The sequence below is a fragment of the Nannobrachium achirus genome (assembly GCF_963921795.1).
Source record: "Nannobrachium achirus genome assembly, chromosome: 4".
NCBI lineage: Eukaryota > Metazoa > Chordata > Actinopteri > Myctophiformes > Myctophidae > Nannobrachium > Nannobrachium achirus.
The window spans coordinates 9773682-9786362 of NC_137813.1; positions in this window are offsets into that span (position 1 = coordinate 9773682).

The following is a 12681-nucleotide window of genomic DNA, read 5'->3' on the forward strand; positions in this document are numbered from 1 at the left end:
ATACTTTTTGTACAAGGACCATCCAAAATTAACTTTATATGTATTTGGCCGCAGACACCCACATCTCAAATATTTTGTTCCAGGGACCCCCAGAAGCAAAGATGTAAGTTTAAAATGTTCGCTTGGACTCCCGATCCCATTTCCTGTCGGACTGCTGTTGACTATCAATAAAGGCAGAAAAAAGACAAAAGAATATCTTAAAAAATAGGAGATTTTTCGCTATAAAATAATCGATATATATTATTAAGCTTTCTAAAATAGCAGCTCTACAAGCTCATAGCGTGTCACTGCGTGCCGCACTATGAGCCTGTAGATCTGTTTTTTTTTGTCAAAGTAAATGCTTCTTAGCTCAAATCTAAACGGATGCTTTCCCGGTCTTAACACCTTCTAAGCCTGGCCGTACTCCCTCGGACTTCCTACTGGGTCCCATCAGCCACGCCGTCTATTCCCGGACTTTTGATATAAATTATAATAAAAAAAAAAAAAACATCGGAAATTCTTCTCTGTGTCTTTTTGGAGCGATCTGAAAGGGTTAATATGCTCTGACAGTCATTTTCTGGTGCTGGGTGTGATACTCCTAATATCCAGCAGGCCACGCCGTTGACTCACATTCTGGATGGATGGCTGGCCAGGAGGAGCCTCATCCTCTCCCCAGTGTTGAAACTCAGCAAGAAGCTCAAACAAGATGGCTGGTCTTTGTCTCTGTTCGTGGATCGCGGTTTCAATCACGTTCGGGCGCCGCTTCTCTATCGCTCCTTTCCCTGCTTCGCCGCACGTAAACGAATGGAATTGATCTCCCCTCCGCCTCGCCAAAGTAAGATCGCCGACCTCTGCAGGATGAATATGTACGCTGTGTCGAGCACTCCAGTACGTGTTGTTATCATGTGGGCTTTGTTTTTTTAAAACATGTTTGTAAATAAATGGCTTATTTCTTCGGCGCTACCTCTGTTCAGAGGGTTCTGCCGCGGCTTGCAACGTGTTAATAGGCTAAACAATCAAAACGCTGCCAGTTTTCCCCCGACGCCCCTGCCCTGCCTTATCTCTCCAACACGCTGACGTCAGCTAGGAGGCCGACACAAAGAGGCCTCGCCCCCAAGAGGGCACACCGTGATTCATCATCAGGGGCGTCACCAGGGGTAGGACAGTGGGCCTGAGTTACCAGGGGCCCAAGGTGGAGGAGGGGCCCTAGTAACTTTAGCTATTGAAAAATATCAGATATACAAGCTCACAGCGCGGCACCGAGTGCCGCGCTGCGAGCTTGTAGATCTGCTATTTTTGAAAAGTCGTGAAAATGTGCGCAAATCTTTGAATATATGTATTTTTTAAGTGAACAAAATTTGCTTCTGGGGGGTCCCTGGAACTAAATATTTTGAGATGGGGGATCCTTCACGTGAAAAAGTTTGAGCATCACTGACATGGAAACATAGGTTTCTTGGCACACATTTTCACGATTTTTCAAAAATAGCAGATCTACAAGCTCGCAGCGCGGCACTCGGTGCCGCGCTGTGAGCTTGTATATCTGCTATTTTTCAATAGTTAACATTCATGGGGGCCCCGCTGTGAATCCTTGTACCCAGGGCCCAGAATTTGGTGTGACGCCCCTGTTCATCACATAGACGTTGTCTTTTGGCGAGCCGAGACGGAGAGGAGACCCTGCGTCGCCTCAGATTGCTTTGACACGGCCAGGATTTGTTCTCCTCAAAGCGTTATTGCGGTCGGTGACTGACGAGCGCGGCGGTGCAGCAAGGGCAGAGCGGGGAGATAAGCCTGGATTGTAGGCAGCTGTTGTGGATGGATGGATGGATGGATGGATGGATGGATGGATGGATGGATGGATGGATGGATGCGTCCAGCTGTGTGTCTGGTGTATGCACGATGTCAAGGATTAAAGGACTGTAAGCAATGTCAAGGGTTGGACGTTATACCACGTGGACCCGAGACATTTACATGTCTGACACTGCGTGCGTGTGTGCAGGGGGGGACTGAGTTACTAGGAGGAGGTGCCTTAATTATTTAGCTATTGAAAAATAGCAGATATACAAGCTCGCAGCGCGGCACCAAGTGCAGCGCTGCGAGCTTGTAGATCTGCTATTTTTGAAAAGTCGTGTATTTTATGACTTTTATGAATATGTATTTTTTAAGCGAACATTTGTATCTCATATTTTGCTGCTGGGGGGTGGGGGGGGGTCCCTGGAACTAAATATTTTGAGGTCGGGGTCCGTCACATGAAAGAGTTTGAGCACTACTAGCTCGCAGCGCTGCACTCGGTGCCGCACGCTTTGAGCTTGTATACTATATCTGCTATTTTTACTTTTTAGTTAAAACACAAAATAATGCGTTCCCAGTCTAAATGGAAGAACATTCATGAGGGGCCCACAGTGTATCCTTGTACCCAGGGCCCAGAATTTGGTGCGACACCCCTGCTTGTGTGCGTGTTGCAGATGCATCTTGGTTACTTGCTTTCATGTTTTTTTCTTTTTTTTTGGTTGTTGTCTCCGAGACTACGTTTTTGCACCCTGTCCGTCCGTCCGTCCGTCCGTCCGTCCGCCCGTCCGCCTGTCCGTCCGTCTTTGAACAGCTAATCCCCGACACCGTTGGATCGTCCGACCGACGTGAAACTGTGCATGAACAGCACACATTCCCTGTGTACCAGAGCAGAACCTCTGCCCCAAATGTTTCACATTGTCTGTTATGGTGTATGCACTCACAATTCTACTAAGCCGAGGAAATAATTACACCCTTCTCAAATTGTCCTGCCGGGAGCCCGATTTTTGCAAAACATATGTTTCTTTTTGATAAATACAGTCTCCTACAGATTTTGTACAAACATCACGCAAATCGGTACACATTATCGCTATAGTCAACATGATCAAGACGGATCTGTTCCGATTTTTCATATTCCGACTAAGATTGCCATCTAAAGTTTGCAGTTGTACAAAATGCCAGCACACACATTCCCACTAAGCCAAGGATGAAAAGCCACCACCCTTTTCACATTGGCCTATTATAGCGCCACCAGCAGGCCGACCTTTTCAGAAACAAATGATTTCATGTGAATTCTGAACATTGCTGGCCCACAATAACCTACCTTCCTACTTGACCTGGCGGCGACCTGTGCCACAATTTTTCTAGTTCAATTTTTTTTTTCTTGACCACCAAATGTAAGGAATGTTTTTATAATTATTATTATATTTTTTATATACGTTTTGTGCCTTATATTTTGGTAAGCACAGTAGAGAAGGACAGGAAGCAGGGAGTGACACACTGCAAAGTCAGGATCGGGAATCGAACACATGTCTCGCTGTCAGGCTGCATCAGAGCCTATTATGTAGTTAGCAACTTAACCGCTTATTGACCTTGATATTTATATTGACTTGAACTCATGCATAACCAGGGCCGGTTCCTGGCATAAGCAACATAAGTGGCCGCTTAGGGCCACAACCAAAAAGGGGGCCACATCACAGGAAGAAGATGTTTTTTAAACATATTGTTACATTATGTCATGTATCCCCTATCCAAAAACGAGCGTTATTATTTTAATATGCCCTCCCCCTTCCTCCTTCCTCATAATCCCAAACTTCACTCTAGGCCTGGCTGCCTGTACTTGATTCATGAGCAAGTCAATATGCCTCCAAAAAGAACATTTCGATCTGGTGCTACAGATGCGCGTACGCGCGCATCCGTTAGTGAGGGGCCACCTAAAATAATCTTGCATAGGGTCACCTGAGTCCTAGAACCGGCACTGTGCATAACTCTGCTTCACATTTAGGGTGATGGATACAACATGGATCGTAACATAAATTGATGGATGGCCTAAAAAACAAGTAAACATGCAATTTACAGTATGAAGACAAAATATCCATCAAGGTTTCTTCACGGTTACATTTGTTGTACACACACTTAAAGGAGTAGTTCACCCAAAAATATTATTTTCTATCGATTACACACCTTTATTTTTTCTTTCGTCACATTCCTAAGCCAATCATTCTGATAAATATATTATTTGTAAACAACAACACCTTCTTATTCCCATATGAGATACAATAATCCATCACACAGAAATAAGACAGGAGAGTGATCAGAGTGAGAATGGAATGTTTTACTATGGAGAGAGAGTATTCAAGACAAAGGTACAACAGAATAATCAATGGTTCGTGCTCTCTCTGACAAATTATGTTTTGACATGAGTATAAGTATGGTCATTTGGTCAGTCAGTGGATGACGTTTCAACAGTTCATAGGATATGTTTCTTGTCCACAAATGACAAGACAAAGAGTCCATATACAATAGGTTACTGGGGGGAGAGATGTCCTTGCTGGTGTCTGGATGACACCAGATGTCCCAGGCTGAGCCTTATAAACAAAAACAATTCTCATTGTTTAGGTACAGGCTCCAGGCAGTTGATAAGGCCTCAGTTCTACCAGACAGAGACCTTGTGGGTACTGTACATGACATTATACTGTATGACACAGTCACTGTGCCTTAGGGTCAGGTGGTCATCAATATGTATTGATAAAAAGATGATATGAACCATAACAAAATACCTATCACATTCCATGACCAAAGACTCTCATACAGTCATTACATTGACCGATGACCCGGTCATCAAATAACTGACAAAAACTAAACAATCTCAAAGAATTCAAGGCTTTGTGGGCTGTGTAATTGATGGAAAATAAGTTCAATTTTTGGCGGTGTCCTTTAAGAGAACAATTCATTTTTTTTCTTTCCCCTGGCTTGTTATTCATTCATAAACCTAATTGTCCAGGGACGTAGCCGTTTTTAGCAATTTACTGCCAAACAGAGGTGTGTGCGTCAGTGCGTGCGTGCGTGCGTGCGTGTGTGCATTTGTGCGTGCGTGTGTGTCTGTCTTAGTACAAGTGTAATACAGTGTTGGCTGTATGGGACAGACAACAGGTGTAGAACAACACCCCCCCGGCCTCAATTAAGCAGCCGCAGCAAACGAGCGCTGAGGTGAGAATGAGAATATGTTTTCAGCGTGACTTATTGACCATTATGCTGATGCACTTTTAATGACTCTGCTCTGGACGACAGAGGGGGAGGGCAGGGATTGATTGGTTCTTCCTTTACAGCCGTATTATAACTCCTAGTTCACAGAGAACAATGTTGTTATATTAAACATGACAATAGCACACTGGAGAGATCCCCTCTGTGACCGGAGAAGGTTACATTTACACCCTTAACCCTGATAATAACACACTGGAGACATCCCCTCGGTGACTGGAGAAGGTTCAATTTACACCTTTGACGGTAACACACTGGAGACTGGAGAGCAGGGACGTGCAGAGAATGTTAGAGAGAGGCAGGGGCTGAAATTTCGAAAAGGGTCTTTTTGGTTAAAATATTGAAAATAGCAGACCTCCAAGCTCACAACGCGTCGCGCTGCGACACGTTGTGAGCTTGGAGGTCGGCTATTTTCGGTGCGTGATACCACACTGAACTAAGCATAATCAAGTCAGTACTTTGTGGCGTAACGGCATGGATTTCTACACAGAGACGGCAATTATTTCACCATAAGATACTGCATTCAAGTTCAGGAGAGTTGGACAAGGCAATTCTCTTGAATGCTGCCTTCAGGTATGGCATGGAAAGAGGGAATTTGCATTTCTTTCGCCACGGTAAAAACTGCATTCATGGTCTGGAGAGGACACTCTTTTACAGACGGATAAAAGGGCAGGGGCTCAAGCCCCCTCTGATGTCTATGTGTGCACGTGCCTGGAGTCACGTTATTTTGTGAGCCTCGTTTTGGGGCTGTTTGTTATTGTTGTTGTGCTGTATTCCTGTGCGTGTGCACAGCTCTCTCTGTGTGTGTGTGTGTGTGTGTGTGTGTGTGTGTGTGTGTGTGTGTGTGTGTGTGTGTGTGTGTGTGTGTGTGTGTGTGTGTGCGTGCGTGCGTGCGTGCGTGCGTGCGTGCGTGCGTGCGTGCGTGCGTGCGTGCGTGCGTGCGTGCGTGCGTGCGTGTGCGCGTGTGTGTGTGGATGATGTATGGCCTCCTACCAGTCATTCCAGTGAATCCATGGTGAATCGATGTTCAGGTGAGGGTAACAGGTCATTAATCCACGGGATCACTGCTACGTACAACCTGGGGAGAGATTAGGGCTGTCCGTGATGTCGGGCAGAAACCTCGCATCTCCATGTTTTGACTTTTTAATGTTTCCTGTAAATCAGAGGTCCTCAACAGGGGTTCCGGGACCCCCAGGGGGTCCTCAGAGTTACTACAGGGGGTCCTCCAAATCTTTGTGTAATAGAAACTTTTTTTTCTCCTTTTTTATATTAAACACTTGAACCCTAACTTCCATATTCTGAGAACAAAAATAGCAGCTCTACAAGCTCACAGCTTGTAGACGGCTATTTTTGGCAAATAGGTTTGGTGTAGAGGGGAAAAAGAGCACACTAAGTACAGAGTGAAAGGTCAAGTTTATTAGTATTGACGGTTAAGTGGTTACATAACTATGGAATCTGAGGGTCTCTGCTTCATCTCTCTCTCAACTAAGGGGTCCTTGGCCTGAAAACATTGAAGACCCCTACTGTAAATTACTGACATACTTCGCCACACATACCAGAGTAGTGAAACAAAAATGGGTGAAAGTTGCTGCTCTGCAAGCTCACAGTGGGTAGGTAGCATAGCAAAGCCTGCAGATTGGCTGTTTTTACTATTTAAAAATGTTTATTTTACATTTTAGAGCGCATCGCAAAGCTGGCGCGGTGTGAGCTCGTAGATCTGCTATTTTCGCTAGTTTGGCTCCCGGGCAAACGCCTAATCTCTCTATTGGGTCTCGAGCTAAAAGGTTTGGGAACCACTGCTAGTATCGGATGCCAACGTCAACAATGACCTGGCTGGCATCAGTCTATACTCAGTAGACTATTGTGCATAGACTCTACTGTATATAACATGCTATCTAAATGACATTTTAGCCTGTATGCTCATCGAGGCTACATATAGGCAAGTGCTAAGTGCTGACGACTGTAGTTATAGGAACCAAATGGACCCTTACAGATCTGAGAGATTGATTGATGGATTGAAGACTTTATTAGAAGTTTGCATAGAAAAAGGTACAATTTCATGACGGTACAGTTCACTGGTACAAGGTCAACTAAAAGGAGATCCTTAGGAAAGCACTTGGCTTATATACACAGGAAACCATTGAAGTATCTCATATAACATTGAATTATAGACGGATAGAACAAAGTACTATGCAGTAGATATATCAGGAGAATATAAAATAAAAAAGAGACTAAAAAAACAGTGCAAAAATATACAGTAGGTAAATACAAAGAAGGGTCAGGGGAGGGTAAGGCTGGGCTAGGTTTGTTATTGCCAGTTGCGAAGTGGTTTTTCAGGGCGATTTTAAAGGATGCTAGGGAACGACATTCCTTTAAGGCCTTCGGTAAGGCGTTCCACATTTTGGTGGTATAGCAGAAGAATGAGTTTGACCCTTTGTTTGAGTTGACTCTGGGTTGAACGTGATCTGTGGCGCTGCCTCTGGTGTTGTAACTGTGGACGTCCTTAACGTTTATAAAGTATTTTGCCAGGTACATGGGTATCTTAGTGGTGTAGTGCAGTGTTTCTCAACCACTGTGCCTGGGGACCTTTGGTGTGCCCCTGAGAAGGGTCAAGTGTGCCCCTTGAAACTGCTTGAAAGCCAGTATTTATCATTTTAAAAATGATTTAAACTAGTGAAAACAGCCGATCTACAAGCACACACTGTTTTCACTACTGTTGTGCGACAGCCTTGTATGATGAAGCAGGTCTTTACTTTGTGAAGAAACTTACAAATTTGAAACTTGGAGATACACGGTTTCTTCCTGACTGTGATGATATTTACACCCTCGTATTATGTTGGTGTGCCCATGGATTCTTGGGACATGAAAAGTGTGCCCATGCAGAAAAAAAGGTTGAGAAACACTGGTGTAGTGTATCTTGCAGATGAGAGTATGTAGAGACGTTTGAGAGAGTCACTGCACTGAGCTCTGGCTGTTAGCCCAGTGGTACTTTCACCTGATCTGACGTGTGTTTGCTCAACAGTTCCAGGTCACAGTGACATGCATGGCTGCTGGTCAAACGGTGACAGTGTGTCGCCAAGGGGGACATGGAGTGAGCACTGGATGGAGCGAGCGTCCCTTAACCACATGAACCCGTGTAACGGTGAACTTTGGACCAAAAATAAAAGGCGAAAATAGATGTGTTGTGAGCTTGTAAAAAAAGAAAAAAAAAACACAAGCAGTTGATAACAACCATTTTGCTGTGACTGTCATACCAAAATATAATCTACAGATATAGAGCGTCTCAAAAATGCCAAGTAACCTTTGCCACCTTTCCGAGAGCGACATCTCGTATGGCCTATGGACTACTTCAACATAATGTGTTGTTTATAAACCTGTGGACCCTGTGTATTCATGAATAATACCTTAAACATAATGTGTTGTCATAAACTAGTGGACGCCAAGTCTTTATAAATAATACTGTCACCATAATGTGGATGCGCCAGGCTTCGTACTGTTTGTTGACACTGTTAACATGTGATGTACAGATGGTCCCGGTGGGGAGGCCAGTAATCCCAGCCGTCGTGTTTATATGAACACACCATATCTCTGAGGAGTTCTGTCCAAACAATGACATCATTATACTGTAGTAGAGAATACTGTCTGTCTGTACTATCTATCTATCATTATTGTCGGTTGTCAAATCTTGTCTGTGTATCTCTGTCTGTCTGTAGGTCACGCCTGACACTGTGGTTCACCTGACACATCACTGTGACATCACAGGTGACATCACCTTTGTAAAAAGTCCATATTTTTGGTATTCCCCAGAATCCATTTTATGGCCATATATGAAGATCCCTGATGTCATCGATATACATCACTGGCCAGGTGGCCAAGACATAAAAGGGATGTACCAAATAGAGTACATGGATCTCCATATGGGTACCAGAGGGGTCTCCATATATGGGTAACTGGTCCGATATACAGTACATCACTGGTCAGATGGCCAAGAATTGGCGCGACCTGTCTCATGTCGCCCTGAGGCGTCTTATTAGTGTAACGCTGCCTCGGTGCTGAAGCCCTTAGTAGACAGCGCCTGAGTTCTGACTTAACATAAACATCAGACTTTGAACTTATAGTATTGATCATATGTGACTGATATCTTTACCCCAGAAAGTATCACCTATTTAAAGAACAACAAAGTGGTATATAAAACAAATGAATATTTATTCACCATAAAGCACCTGAATAATGATGACCAAAAACAGTTCCCTTCACAAGGGTTAGACTTCAAAATAAAACCTTAACAGGTAGAAAACACAGGAAATGTTACACGGTCCTTAACTGTCTCTATAGACACCTCAGTGTCAACAATACCCAGAAGATTCTGAACCCAAAACCCCTGCTTGGCAAATAGTGCAGAAATATATATATCTGACAAACAGCTATATTGGCAAACAGCACTTAAATGTGCAAAATACTGTAACAGGCAAAATCCTGTAGACCTCTGCAAACCACCTAATATTAAATGAAATAAAAGTCCTTAAACCCTTTTAACTACCTCTGTGTCAGAGTAGTATGAATTACCTTTTTAAATTAAACAGTAGAATATGAATTAAGCTACTACCTTTGTAAACACTTTTTTAAACCCTGTTTTAAATGTAAACCCAAAATGAAATGAGTAACCAATCAACAGTCCTACTGTAAACCTCCTATTCACTATAGGAGAGATATGATTATAAATTCAACACTCAAAGGTACCTTGTACAATAGTGGGCCCACTTATTATACAAAACAAACAAAAAGCCGGCAATAAGGGAATTAACCAAACAAAATAAAACGTTGCAGGCCTGTTTGACACCGATGTGCCGTTTTATGAATGGAGTGATGAAGCCACTTCACTCACGTGAGCCGAAGTGCAAAGGGTTACTCACAGTCTCGACGATACAAAGTTCAGAGTTCAGTCTCTTTTACAGTTCCAAAGGAAAAGACGAATGGTCTCACCACGTCCCACGATGCCAGAGGAACACCCAGCTTTTCCGGTCGCAGGGTGCGCTATCTGGTTCTCTGAAGACAGTCTCTATCTTCCAAAACGAACGCACTGTCCGCCGTTGTTGAATAGTTCACGTCACGTTAGCCACGTTAGCTTGAGGCTAAATACAGTGCAGCTGTTTACTACTGCACGAAACGTCTGCTTACTGTGGTAATGTCTCCCCAAAAACCGAACTCGTCTTGAATTCAGTCTTAAAGTAGTCTTCAGTGGTCAATACATATGCGTTAAACACTCAAAGATTTAAACACTTGGTTCATTCTTATAACGTGATGCTTTCGTTTTCATTCACGTCCTCTCCTCTCCCAGTCACACACCAAAACTCACTCCCAACTCTTAAACACACACACATTTTCTTTTCATGTCCCGCCCCCCAACCAATCACATGCTTAGAAAATGAAGGACATTCATCCTGACCAATCAGAGTCAAGTAAAAGAGAAAACACAGTACACATCAAGTTAGGCTGATCTCTTAAAGTGAACCAGACCCTTTTAACCTGTGGGCTTATGAAATGGACTGCCTAATGTTGAGGTTTTTGAAAATAGGCACAAATAACGCTGGGCAATTACCCAGGGGTTACACGCTCCCCCTTCTAAACGTCTGAATGTCCTCATCAGACTTTCCACAACAAAACAAATCGTTCAAACAGTTATATTTGGTCATGGAAGGGGAATATCGGGGACTCGGAAAAAGGCAGGGCATATGAAAAGGGAACTGTCTTGAGTTTCTGCTGATGGATATCTTCATCCCCCTGTGTACGACGACCACTGGCTGGTCTACAGAATGGCCAGGGGCATCGTAGGTTAGTCGAGTGACCGGCTTCACCTCCCTTTTGGGGCGTGGAAAACAAAGGTCTTCTGTAGCTCCATCAGATAATCTTTCGGTGGGGACGTCTGCCACGTCTTCCTCTTCAGATCCTGTGACCCGTACAGGGTCCTCTAGTTGTGGCACATCATCCATTTCCTCTTCTGCTGCAGCAAGTGGGCCAGCCTCACTGTCAGACTCATCTAGATCTTTGTCCTGGTTCTCCGGAACATTGTGCTGAGGGAAGGCTCGACTCAGCTGTCGCTCAAGGGGCTTTAGTGTATCTGAGACACTTTTGGGGAAATTAGGAACGCACCCAGAAGATTCATCTTCAGAGTCTGACGCTTCAGAGTTGTGTGCTTCCTCTTCCTCCTCTTCACCCTCTGGTGTGTCCGTTCTTGGGGCTGCTCGGGTAGCAGGCCGCAGAGGTACATTGGTCTCTCCGGGATCAAGCGGGAACCTGACCAGACATCCTATAGGAAGGAGATGGTCGCGGTGAAGCGTTTTCAAAATGCATCTCCCGCTCTCAGGCTTTAACCGGTACACTGGTATGTTAGGGAGCTTTTCAATGATAACATATGGGATTGAAAACCATCGATCACTCAGTTTATGCTTCCCTGTCAGTCCGGTGGCCCGAATGAGTACTCGGTCCCCTTTCTCTAGGACCTGGTTTTTCACACTGGCATCGTAACGCCTCTTATTCCTGTCGTGTGTTTGGTTAGCTGCCTCAACTGCCAGTTGATAAGCATGCTTCAATTCGGCCTTCATCTGGTCCACATACTGCAGGTATGTGGTTTCATCTTCGTCATCTGGTGATGTCCCAAAACAGACATCAACTGGAAGCCTTGCCTCACGGCCAAACATCAAATAATAGGGAGAATAACCCGTTGCGTCATTGCGGCTGCAGTTGTACGCATGTACCAGCAAGCTCACGTGCTGGCTCCACTTCTGTTTCTGTGCAGGGTCGAGGGTCCCGAGCATAGAAAGAAGCGTCCGGTTGAACCGCTCTGGTTGCGGGTCACCTTGTGGATGATAAGGGGACGTTCTTGACTTCTTTATGCCCAACATTCCTAGGAGCTCCTTGATAAGGCGGCTTTCAAAGTCCCGCCCCTGGTCGGAATGAATGCGGGCCGGCAAACCATAGTGTACGAAGAACTTCTCCACCAGGACCTTGGCCACGGTCGAGGCACGTTGATCCTTCGTGGTGAAGGCTTGAGCGTAACGAGTGAAATGGTCAGTAACCACCAAAACATTCGCAGTTCCTCTTGAATCCGGCTCAATGGATAGGAAGTCCATGCAAACCAAGTCCATAGGGCCACTGCTGGTAATTTGGTGCAAGGTTGCTGCTTTGTGAGGCAGTGTCTTACGAGCCACACATCTGCCACAAGTTTTTATGTACTGTACAATGTCTGCAGCCATCCTGGGCCAATAGAATCTGTCTTTAGCAAGAGCAGTTATCCTTTCAACTCCCAGATGACCTGCATCGTCATGCAGTGACTTTAGAACAGTGAGTCGGTAGTCACTCGGTAGGACAAGCTGCAGTGCATCCAGTCCAGCGGGTCTTATTATCTTTCGGTATAACAGTCCGTTCTTCACCACTAGTTTGGGTGCTTCCCGAGCCAGTAGCAAAGCATCTGGATGTGTACCTTTGGTGGTTGAAGGCCAGGTTCCATTTCTTAAGCCCTGTTTGGCCACGCCTATGACGGGGTCTAGGTCCTGGGCTTTTCTTAGTTCGTCCTGGCTCAGGAGCTCCAGAGGACTTAGCGCAAGCCGGGCTGGAAAAGCGTAGGCTTCTGGAATGGCATCCGATGAAGCTCCAAGC